The sequence below is a fragment of the Melospiza georgiana genome, chromosome 7 (genome assembly GCF_028018845.1).
Source record: "Melospiza georgiana isolate bMelGeo1 chromosome 7, bMelGeo1.pri, whole genome shotgun sequence".
NCBI classification, from domain to species: Eukaryota; Metazoa; Chordata; class Aves; order Passeriformes; family Passerellidae; genus Melospiza; species Melospiza georgiana.
Genome location: NC_080436.1, coordinates 11,932,673 through 11,944,748, shown reverse-complemented (window position 1 = coordinate 11,944,748; position 12,076 = coordinate 11,932,673). Strand labels below are relative to the sequence as shown.

The following is a 12,076-nucleotide window of genomic DNA, read 5'->3' as shown; positions in this document are numbered from 1 at the left end:
ATGGTTTTTTTCTGTTGAAAAGCTACAAATCTGAAATGGAGCATGGTAAGTTTTGTAATGTTTTATAGTGATTAGAAAGTCCTAAATGGAGACATGGTCAGAGAAAGAGGGAGCCATGTCCACATTCCATATCAGTATCACAAAATCCTGCTCTTTAACTATACCTAGTGATTACAATTCTGGTCTTATAACTATACCTAGTGATTACAATTCTGGTCTTAATGTACAACCTAACCCTAAAATGAAAATTAAATGACCCAACATTGTGAAAACTTTATGTTACAGGAAATGCAAACATATTTTTTACTTCAGAGAGAGTGCTTTCACAGCATTTTTTTTCCACAAGAAGAATGAAAAAAGAATCTTTCTCTTAGGTGAGTCATTGTTATCTAATCTTTACAGTATGGTTTTATCACCTTGTAGCTAGAGAAACTAAACAGGAAACTTCACTTTGCAACATAGTAATTTCTCAAACTTTGCATTTTTCCCTATATGTAGGAACTTGCTGATATTTGACAGCAAGAAAAGAGCAGCCAACAGCTCAGACTTAGGGAGACTCGGGGAGAACTAATGAATTCTGTTATGCCATAATAATTCATTAGCAAATTGCAAAAATGTCTTCTTAATGCAATATTCAAACACAGGGACTGAAATTCTCTGAAAAAAGGAATGAAGACATGACAGTAAGACCTGGTGTGAAAAATGAAGGGGATAATTATAGACATTTGACATTATAGCTGAAAATATGGGACTTTTAAAATCATTTGAGCCATAAGAAGTCAGATTTAGGTATGTCAACATTAGGAAAATGCCCAAAATGCATATTGTTAGCAGAATGGAGGAAATCTTAGGATCCACAATTAAAAAGCATGGAAAAAAATCTGAATAGAAAAATGTTTAAGAATGTGTAATTTGAACTGATCCATGAAGGTTGTTAAAAGCTGCTATTAAGTACACCAATGCTCAGGGCTAATTTTTGCTGTTCTTGGTACTAAATATTGACATTCACTGTGCATGTTTTTCTGAAGTGTTGAAGGGAACCAAGCCCCTGTTTTCCAAGGTACTGAACCAGCATGCAGAGCATTCCCAACCCTGTGCAGATGTCAATAATTATGTGTATTTTAACAAAGAGCCTAACCTCCAAGCTGAGGTAATGCAGTATTTATAATTACTAGGAAGTGTTTCAGAGCTAGGTTTCACCTTCTGTAGTGCTGGGTTGCACATCTGAGTGGAGAGTTTGTTCATTCACTGCTGTCACCAGCCCTGTGTGGTGAAAGGTCTTGTGGAGGTTGAAGAGCTCAGCGCTCATCAAGAACCCACCCTGTACCTGTTTACTGGAGCCTGAGGCTGTGTCAGGAAAACACTTAAATGTGTCACTTCAGCGGCACTGCTGGCAAACTAAGGACCAAAATAAGGAGAACTGAGCTTCCCGTGGAGAAAATAACTAGGAATATACAGTGAGGACTACAGAAAGAACACTAATTTGCAAGAACAGCCTCTGCAAAAGGCCAACAGACAGCTTCTCCATCCCACATTTGATTAATAACTGCAAGGAGCAGTGTGACCTTGGTTCCTACCACAACGCTTCACAGAATTCACCTTCCCTCTTCTTTGAAGTACTGGATGGCTTCTTTCTGCTAGTGGCTCAGGAAATCTTAGAAAATTTGTAAGAGGTTGAAGCCAAAAGCAGTGATTGCAAACCTAAGAGTAAATAATAATTCTGAAAGTGAGCTTCCTTCAGAAACTTGCATTTCATTGTATGACTTGTTCCATCAAACACTGATCTCACTGCAACAGAACTTGACTTTTGCTCTGCTTTGTGGCAGGACGCACTGGAACTTTTTTCTTATTGTCAGTAATTAGTGAAAGAGTAGATATGCTGAAATCCCAGTTATCAAACAGTTGTACTTTAAGTTAAACCAGAAAAATCAGCTCAATTATTTGTCTGAATCTAACAGAGACAGTTGACTTCATATGTTGGATCTCAAACAATGTTACAACAACTGAGAGAATGCAATCATGCAAACCAAGGGAGCAGTTATTGTGGTTTAATTGTCTTCAAGAGTAGCAATTATCATCTGAAATTCAAATGTGGTGCTTATGTTTTGGCCTTTTGGGGAAAGGCACGTTTTAGCAGTCACAGAAATAACTGTCTGCTTTTGATGCTGTATAAAGACTGAAGATTTTTCACTGATAATGTATTCCTGATCTTTGAATGCTGGACTTCAGCCTATAATTGTTGACTGATAATTGTTTTCAATCCCAACAGGTCAAAATGCTTATGTATATTTCAAGAGTAGCTGCAGCCAAAAAAAAAAAAAAAAAATACAACAAAAAAAAAGGAATTGCTTTTATCTTTGAATGAGTTGGTGCATTTTGCAAAGGAAGAACATTACACAGTAACTACTCATTTAAGAAGTAATTAACCTTCTTAAGCTATTTGCATTATTAATGTACTAGTTATCATAATGTCCTAATGTATCTGTATTTCCATTAATGTTTTCTTCACTAAACAAATAAAAGTGGATTGAGTAAAGAGATGACATTTGTTTAATTGTTCATCAGAATTCTCTTCCCCTAATCCAAAGCCCTGATAGTTTGCTAAATAGAAACCCTTAAATGGATACCATTTCATGATAGGTTTTGAAACTAATTATATCAAATGTCATAGCGTTATTTATTTAAAAGGCTTTTCAAGATAACTGTACAAGGGGAAAGATCTGGTTTCTTCCTTTTAAAGTGCTTAAAATATTCTATTAAGTTCTTGTAATTTGTTTAGCTCTTTAACAAATGCCCTCAATCAAGTTTAATTTTAGAATCCTATAAAACGTTTCCTGTAAATGTAGTTTTGTAAAACTGTTTACTGCTACTGCTTCATGCCTTTATGAAAAGGTCTTCTAAACCAGGATCAGCATAATTCTATGCTTCCTCAGAAAACCTTGGCATGGTTTGCAAATATTGGAGAGAAGATATGTTGCCACAAAAAAACCCCAAATAAATAAAAAAGCCCAAACACATGACCAAAGAAGTCTGTGTAATTAAATAAGTTTCTCTCTAATTAAAAGACACAGGTAAATATAAAATTTTAGCTCTGTGCAAAATGTGTTTATACTTTGGTGAGGGAAGAAACTCAGTGTCTTAGGATGTATAATTAACTTTAATCTGGGTCTTCTACACATTATACCACACATAATGGTGAAAGCTGGATGAAATAATATATATTTTTAATATTTTGAGTCCTTGCTTGCTTTGAAATCTAAATTCTTGTTTTATTTCTCAAATCAGTGCCTGTGAGCAGCACATTTAACATCATATTTTTCAGCACTCAGAATTTGTTCATAATCTCATACACAACTTTGAAATGCAGCCACAGGTGTTCCCAACCCAACAGTAGGAAACCCAACAGAGAACTGAATGGGTGTCTGTTTGTTTTGGGGTTTTTTTTATTAAGTATTCTATCATTGATGATAAGAAACAAGTCAGATAGATGGAAGCTAAATGTATCTGTCAAATTGCTCCAAGTATTTTAACTGTAGTAGGTGCATGTATTAGAATATTTCATTTTTTAAGTTATGACTCTTTTGAGTTTTAGTTGCCACACTGCATAAAAATTGAATTTTTTTTTGTCATTATTCTCTATTCCTTCTTGTTTTGAGCAAATGCCACTCCGCAAAAGATTTGAACTAGAGGCTGACGCTCTAGTTGCCATGCTTGAATGTTACCCTGTGGAGAAAAAGGCAGCAGATTTCTTCAATAACCTTAGCTACTCTTTACCTCTCAGCTTTAAGCAGTTACATATAAAAGTGCTGAAATCTTCAGCAAGGAAAAGATGCTCTTTCCAACTCTGTCTCACATGAATCTGCTTGTCAACTGATATTAGAAATATGCCAGTACTAAAACACTATTGAAAAGTACATGTTGAGCATGATGGCAGCAATTGTGGGTATCAGTTTTAAATCTCTGTGGCCATGAATGAACACATCACTCGGGAGAGCATGTTATTTGAACCCCTGCTAATTACTGCTTAACAGGTTCTGCAAAGATTGGTGATTGCTTCCCTGTTTTCCTTCTCAAACTTCTCCAGGTGCCTTTTAGTTTCACATCTTCACCTTTTTTTGGATCACACCTGAATCAAAAGTCTGTTATGCCCTTAGGACATCTGTTCTTGTAGTTATTTTTACCTTGGCTATAACTTTGCAATTATCATCTAAAACTGCCACTAAACTATCCTGCCTAAGTTGCAAATATCAAAAAGGTATTTTAAATTATATTGCTACATTTATAGGCAAGTTTTAGTGTCCAGGGTTAAAAATTTATCCTCGTAGCCTGAAAGGATATTAAATTCCATTTGGTCAGTTAATGGTGCATCCTCTTTTGTAGGTTAGTATTGAGATAACGTAGAGAAATAACAGCACTTTACAACTTCCCCAGCAATTTGTGGAAGAAATCTTACTGCGGAAGAGAAAGCAATGGCTGGGGTATTCCAAAGCCTGCTGGTATCAAGGGAATAACCAAAAATCTTGCTGGGGGGTAGCTCCTGTTTGTTAGAGGGCACAGAAGAATTAGGTGTTCAGAGTAAGATGGAATTAAGGATCACTTCTGCCAGAGCTCTGGATCCAGCCCCAAGCTCCCTGTGACCATTTGTCCAGTTCTTTGTATGGCTCTGTAATTTAGATATCCACAGAGAAATACAGAGAAAGGAACTAAATCAGTGTGTCTGAAACCGTATTTCTGACCATGGCATAATCCTCCCAAACCATTGGATCTCAGGCTTGTTAGACTTGCACTGGAGAGAGCCATATGGAAAAAGATTTTTTGCCTTTCATGGTTTTTCCCTTCTTCCCTCAAGTCATATTGGAAACCTGTGATGAATTTGATTTTTTAAAAAATTCTTTCTCCAGTCACAACCACACCAAGTGTTTGGCCCTAAATAATTGATTTTGATTTTGGTGGCATTTGTCATAAAAATCAAAGGCTGGAATATTGTATTAAAAAAAAGAGAAGTGAAGAATTGAGAGTGGCCTGAACTTTAAATGCACACCAATATTACACAGTTCCTATGAAAACTATTCAGACCCTTCCAACAACATTCATAAATCCTGACATCTCAGCTTAACTACACCATAAATGAAACTGCTACTTAACTCACCTTAACACACAATTTCCTCCCCCTGAAATCCAATCATTTTCAGATTTATAACTGGCAAAGTATCTGTGTAGCTTCTGAAACATCACAAGTATTTGCACATAACCATTCTCTCAGAAATTAACAGAACTGAGATACAAGTTCAAATTAATTTCACAATAGCTTTAGATCAACATTTTTAATTCAGAACCTCATCTTCAGGTATTCTGTCTTTCAGAATCTCTTACAACAATAGTAGCAGGGATAATGTAACTGCTGACTGCCACTGCAGAATACAACCAAACCATCTGTATTTGGTTATTTCTTCCATCAGGTACAATACAAAAATCTCTGGGATCTGAGGCACCTGTTGCTGATGGAAAAAACTGAGGCAGATTATTTTTTAAAGTAATTAAATAGAAGGACACCCAGTCAGAACACAACATCTTTTGGTTTTAGGTTACCAAGCATGAAAAGAGGAGGACTGTTTCTACACTGAAGCTTGTCATTATACCAGCAGTATCCAAGCTATACCAGAGAGGCCCTGAAAGCTAAACTAGAAGGGACCTGATGAAAGGTTGATACCATCCTGATTCCTTAGGGGTGAGTGCAGTTATCAGTAAAGAACTGTCTTTTACTTTCTGTGCCCCAAAGTTTTTTCCTTTCTATGTACCTAGAGGAGAAAGGGTTGTTGGAGACACTTAATATGTTATTTCCCACTTTTCTTCCTAATTTTGGTCTGTATTAATTCCATGTCAGAGTCGTCCATTTGCATGCATCCAAATAAATTTCATCAAACACAGTAGCAGGACTAAGAGGAAACAGAAATTCAGTTGAATCTCCAGCTGTGTACAAAAAGATTCAAATGAAAAAACATTGCTTTAGGACCATTGCAAATGTTGTTTAGTCAAATTGAGATAAAAGATATGCGTGGTATTATCTATCAATCTAATGTTATTTAATCTAATCCAATTTAGGAATAGGTACAATACTAAGGAATGAAAATGACATCTGCATTGATCCTGACTCTCTAGGAAGCATTGATTCAGAAAAGTATGTAATTTTCTGTCATCGTACTTGGGGATAAAGGTCTGAACTGTTCTCTGTAAATCACTGTAGCTATCTTACTTTATGAGTTGCAATTGTTTGCTTAAAAACAGATGGTGCTCTGAGAATTCCAGAAGGTGTAATGTGAATGTAATAAATTTATTTTCTTTGTACAGGTGAACTAGGCCAGTTTATCTGAAAGGCACTCTTTGTATTCTGGAATTCCAGTTTCAAGAGCGAGAGCATCACATATTTGCTATCGGATTTGTCCTGATGTACTGGTCAGTGACAGAGGTTTTTGGGCTTTGCTTGATAAAGAGGGTAGAAAACTGTAAAATAACAGTTCCTTTTCTCTTTTTTCTCCAGCAAGTCCATCTTTCTCAAGATCCCTACTTCATACATAGGAAGATTAGTACACTTAGCATGTTAATGTTCCAAGACTTTCACACTACTATATCCCTAGCAAAAACCTTTTAACCTTCTCTGCCAGCAGCTGTACCAAAGGGGAGAGGATGTAGGAAGGAAAAAGTATTCTCCAGAGTTTGAATCACTTCAGATTAATTGTTATTAGTTTGGGGTTTTTTTGCCATCCTCAGAGGTCTTATTCAGTCCCTGAGGGGAAAAAAACCTCAACCATCTCCTCCCCAAACAACCATTATTCTGGTCTATGAATAATGTAATGCAATTTTAAAAAAATATCCCAAAGACAAACCACAACACCTATCTTCTTTATATCTTCTGGACATGAGCTGCATTTAGGAATATACTTTGTGCTGGAATTAAAGTTGTCATCTTTGAACTGTTTGCAGATCTTTCAGCATTGATGGATTGCTATGTGTTTGCATATAATGCATATGAGATTACCAGATAATGCAAAGCATTTCCAATTCTAGGCTGATGTCCCCACACCTATCCTTCACCTTTCTTGTCTCTCCTTCTATGGAGAGTAAAAATGAACAGAGTGTACATAAAAGTAGAAAATAACCCCTCAGATTTCCAGGTGATTATTTGAATGGAAGGGAATATTAACTTCTAAATCTCACTTTGAAAATTAGATCATGACATGCTAAAGCAACTTCATTTGGTAGGTCTTAGTACCTGCCATGCTTTGAAGATGGCAGGGTTTGTAGGAGTGGTCATGCTTCTGTGGGAAAAAAAAGATGGCCAAGACTACCCTGTTTTTTCACAAACCAGGCAGAGTATATCTTAATAAATACAGACAATCTAAGCTACTGGTTTCCTATTTTCTTTTAGACACGAGTTTCTGATCTGTCAGTTGTTTGTGACATTCAGCAGCACCCCAGTGCCAAGAATAGCACCAATGTTTGTTTCTCAGCAATGTTTCTCTTGTTTTATTGCTCCACCATAATTTGCTTCCATATGACAAGAAATACTTTTAGGTCAGATTCAAAGCTGAGTCAGAGTGATCTTGTGCAAATTTGTATCTGATTTATAAATCAACATCTTAGGAAGTCCTGTTCAGAAAACTGTTTTGATGGACAGCATTCCATGATAAGACAGATGGAAGCACATGCATCAAAAGATGAAAAGTAAAGAACTAACTGTTCCTAACATCTTTCTTCTGAATGATCTTTTACCTTCCACATTAGACTTTCTGCACATAAACTGCTTGCAATTATAGCAAGGTTATCTGGCAATTTTGGTTCTCATAAGATAGTGATTTGTTACCACATTACCAACTTACATCAATCCCAATGTGCACGTTTCAAGCCCTCGAGTGCGTTGGACATGTTTCTGACATGGTGTAACACAGCTGTCCTCAGTAGCTGTGACCATCAGAACCTTTCCTTTGAAGAGCATTTCAGTATCAGCAGTGCTGAAAATCGCTCAGCCTTGGCAGAGTGTGAGTGTTGTACTAACTGTGTGAACAGGCACAGCACAGGCTCAAACCATTCTGAACAGAGGCAAGGGCTCAATGTTGGAGCCTGGAGCGTATCAGGAGTGAGGCACTTGAGAGAGGGTGGGCAAACAAACCTTCTGCTTGTGTTTGGTTTTCACCAGTTATTCGTCACACGGGTTTTTCAACTAGAAAATATTTTCTCTGCAGAATCATGACTCCTGTCACAACGCATCATCTTTATTTTGTTAACTTTAATTGTTATCCAAATCTGGAAAACAAATTTCACACTGAGAAGAGCTAGAAATAAATTTATATTCCTTGTATTAGAGGAATTATTTTCATCTATATTACAACACTCACCTTTCAGCCAAACCAGGCTGCCACATAAAGGAAGGAGGTCAAGAGCTTCTCATTTTTTGGCTACTTTTTTTCCTATTCTTTTTGCTTTCTTTTGCCCTGTTGCCTCATCACAACTCAATATGGAATGAGATTGGTTTGCTGGACAGCAAGCTGCTACCTGATGAAAATAAATTGAATGAATTTGGAAAGCAGAAAACAGAGTGAAATTTCTTACATGCTGAAATAATTCAACTGTGTTAACCGTGCTATTAGACCTCTTCAAAGAAAACAGTTGAAAAAGGCACCATGGCTTTCAGAATCCATTGTGATACAGAGCAGAATACATAAAAACAAATAATGCAAAAAACCTTTTTTTATTTGACTACATTAAACAAATGTTAGTGGTGGAACAGCAGTTACTGCATTCACCTACTACATGAAGAGAGTTGTCATATCCATGAGATAAATAAAACAGCCACCCACTCAGCCTGAAACACCCACAGGCCCACTTTTGAGCAACTGATGACATGTGCTCTGTATGCATGACTACTCTGCAGTCAGGTTTCTTGTGTGCCATAATGATGCATATTAAAGATGGATGTCATAAAAGGATTAAGGGGGTCTGTGATATGCATTGTTTTGTGCTGTATTTCCTAGCCCGAGGGATTAGTTGCTATAAACTGCTCAGGATCTCCACATTTGCCAGATGAGTCAGTGAAAAGAAAACAGTAATGAGAGCATCCAATATGAAACTCAGAAACATGACTGAAGGCTGTGCTGACTTGCAAAATGAATGGTGCTGGTTTGCACTGTTAGAAACTCCTTGCTCTATGGAATCTCTTTTTTTCCTGACAATGAAGTCTGTCACTCCTAAGTAACAACAGGCTCACACTTCCATAGCAAAAAGGTACCATCACAGCACCTAGTTTCATTTCCATCAATCACAGTCAATTTACATCTCACTAAGCCATTTCTGAAAGCTTCCTTAAACATACATATTTCGTCTTATTGCAAATCTATAGGATTTGTTTAAATTATTTAACTTTGGAGACAGGAAGATTTAGAAGTGACCCTCACAGCTGATGGTCTTTAACTTGCTTGGAGCTGGTTACTGCATAAAAGCAAGCTGCTGAGCTGGATGTCAAGTCCCAATATCCCTAAAGATTAGTAGATGATCTGAATCCCAAGTGCAAAATAAGCATTCAAATGTCATGTATTGTTCAAAGCATCAGATATTTCAAGTATGAAAAGACATAGTTAGGTCCTTCTCTAACAAAAAGAGTTTCCTGTCTTATGAGCTGAAGATGATTTAAACAATCTAGAAGTGATTTATAAATCACTTGGGGTGATTTAAACAGAACTCTCCACAGCTCTCCCACAGCTTTCTGAAATATATAAATAGTATTTTATCTATGCAGCCATTTGTAAAGAAAAAATCATTTCTTATGTTCAATAAACAGAAATTCATTTGTTCATTATTTATAAAAGTCATCCTAATTTTACAGAACAATGAAAGTAAAATCAGAACAATATGCTGCTATTTACAATGGAATTTTTATACATCCTTTCCCTGCTAACTCATATTTGATGGGATTTTTTAGTTGTTTCACCTGTACTTTCAGAAAGCAGTTTGCTCAGAATAGTGAATGACTTTCTCCTAATTCAATAAGCTGCTCAACCACAGAGCATTGACAACTGCCTTTGTGAAATCCAGTATGAATTGACTTGTGAAAGTCAATGAGAATTCATTATTTGCTTAGAGATTCTTATGCACACAACATCCAGACACCTCGCCAGTCAGATTGTCTCAACATGGATGTGTGTACAGTTATTTCACCTGAAATTTGTTTATTTACCTTATCACAGAATGACATCCATTCCAACTTAGGGACAAATTAAATCCATTGCCCTTCAGCACTAGAGGTAACTTATTTACCTTCTGCTGCCATTTTTTAGTATGTATCTTCAGGTATCTGAATTTATCCCATTTCTTCTCTTTCATTTCAGAAAATGTCAGAATTACAGATGTGCACTCTAAATAATCCAAGATTTCTGTGCAACAGAAAGATGAGGAAACCATGGTACAGCCCAATCTATGATACCTTCTGTGGTTATGAAAGCCAGTAGGTATTTAGAAAAGTGTGCCTTAATCCAGCAATATTACAAATAGATGGATATACTCCTGGCCTGTACGTTCTTGCTTTGTTGCAGCACTATTTTTTTTTTTTTTTGTGAACTAACAAAAGATTTTTTCACTTAGCTGTTTGAAAGTTTAGGGAAATGCAAGCATAAAAGGCTGCCTAGGCCGCGAACATACATGAGACTGATTTTGCAATAAACTATCTTTATAAATGCTTCTCCAATCCACCCAGTCTTTCTGCATCCTGAACAAAAGTGTTGATTTATTACTGCTTTTCAGTTCAGAAATGAAAAAATCTAAAACAGACAATAAACAAATCTGCATGTATGTACCATGCATGTATCTGTCTGGTTGTCTTTAACCATATCATCTACAAGAAGAGGCATCAGATGCATTTTTGATGGCCTTCAATAGTGTCTAGCTCATCAGGGACCTTCATGGGGGATTTGCCTTCCTCTCCGTTTTAACCTTGGTGTTTGGGAGTTGCTTGGGCGCAGTTCTGTGTCTTGGGGCAAGAAATGTCATTTTAAAGGTGTGGGTAGAGCAGAAGCTGAGCTGGTGGAAGGGAAACATTTACATCGTGAGTGAGCGTCCTGTCCTGTGTGACAAATGCAGAGACTCAAGGGAAGAGGCTTCAAGCAGTTGGAAGTGTGCTTGGCCAGTCATCCTGCGCAGCTGAGACTACATTTTATGAAGCTTTTTGCTCTGTTCATGGTCATCACTGAAGTGGGCAGGGGTCATGTCTTGGAGGTGAACATGGGTGAACTTTTCCTGAATTACTTCACAATTTTAGCGAAGAATTTAGAGAGAAATCTCTGTTAGGCACATAAACTTGTAGGAAAACAACCGAACCCAGTCCTATTTGTATGGAAATGTCAATAAGAGTGCTTCGAGCAATAATTACAGATCTGGCAGGTGTCTGGGCAGGGCAGGATCGCAGGGATAAGTGGCCTGAGCAGTTTCTGCTATACTGGCAGCAGCGATAAAAAGCCCTTTTGTTGCTCTCAGACCTAAGACAAACGAACAGCAAAAATCCCCGAGATGCCAGCCCCAGGATCCCCCTGTGGTGCCAGGTTTCCAGCAGGCACACGATGTGCACAGCTGCCAGAGCTGCCGTGTACTGGGAAAGGCTCCCGTCTGCCCTCCAGCCCTGCCAGCACCGGGACGGCCCCACTGCTCAGGGACACCCAACGGGCCTGGCCAGAGCAGGGAGATGGGTCAGGGCCTGCCCCACTGCTCAGGGACACCCAACAGGCCTGGCCAGAGTAGGGAGATGGGTCAGGGCCTGCCCCACTGCTCAGGGACACCCAACGGGCCTGGCCAAAGCAGGGAGATGGGTCAGGGCCTGCCCCACTGCTCAGGGACACCCAACGGGCCTGGCCAAAGCAGGGAGATGGGTCAGGGCCTGCCCCACTGCTCAGGGACACCCAACGGGCCTGGCCAAAGCAGGGAGATGGGTCGGGGCCTGCCCCACTGCTCAGGGACACCCAATGGGCCTGGCCAGAGCAGCGAGCTGCCACCCCAGCTGTCCCTCCCAGCTGTCCCTCCGGTGATTGTAATCATC

At 38.3% G+C, this 12,076-nt stretch overlaps 1 long non-coding RNA gene across 1 annotated transcript; it reads left to right on the top strand.

Annotated features, from left to right (window-relative positions):
* The first annotated feature begins 290 nt into the window (after positions 1–290).
* On the top strand, positions 291–6,706 carry LOC131085738 (uncharacterized). The gene is made up of 5 exons (XR_009114683.1): positions 291–374; positions 5,585–5,728; positions 6,103–6,178; positions 6,349–6,453; positions 6,539–6,706. It is a non-coding gene; the product is annotated as an uncharacterized LOC131085738 (long non-coding RNA).
* The last annotated feature ends 5,370 nt before the right edge of the window (positions 6,707–12,076 follow it).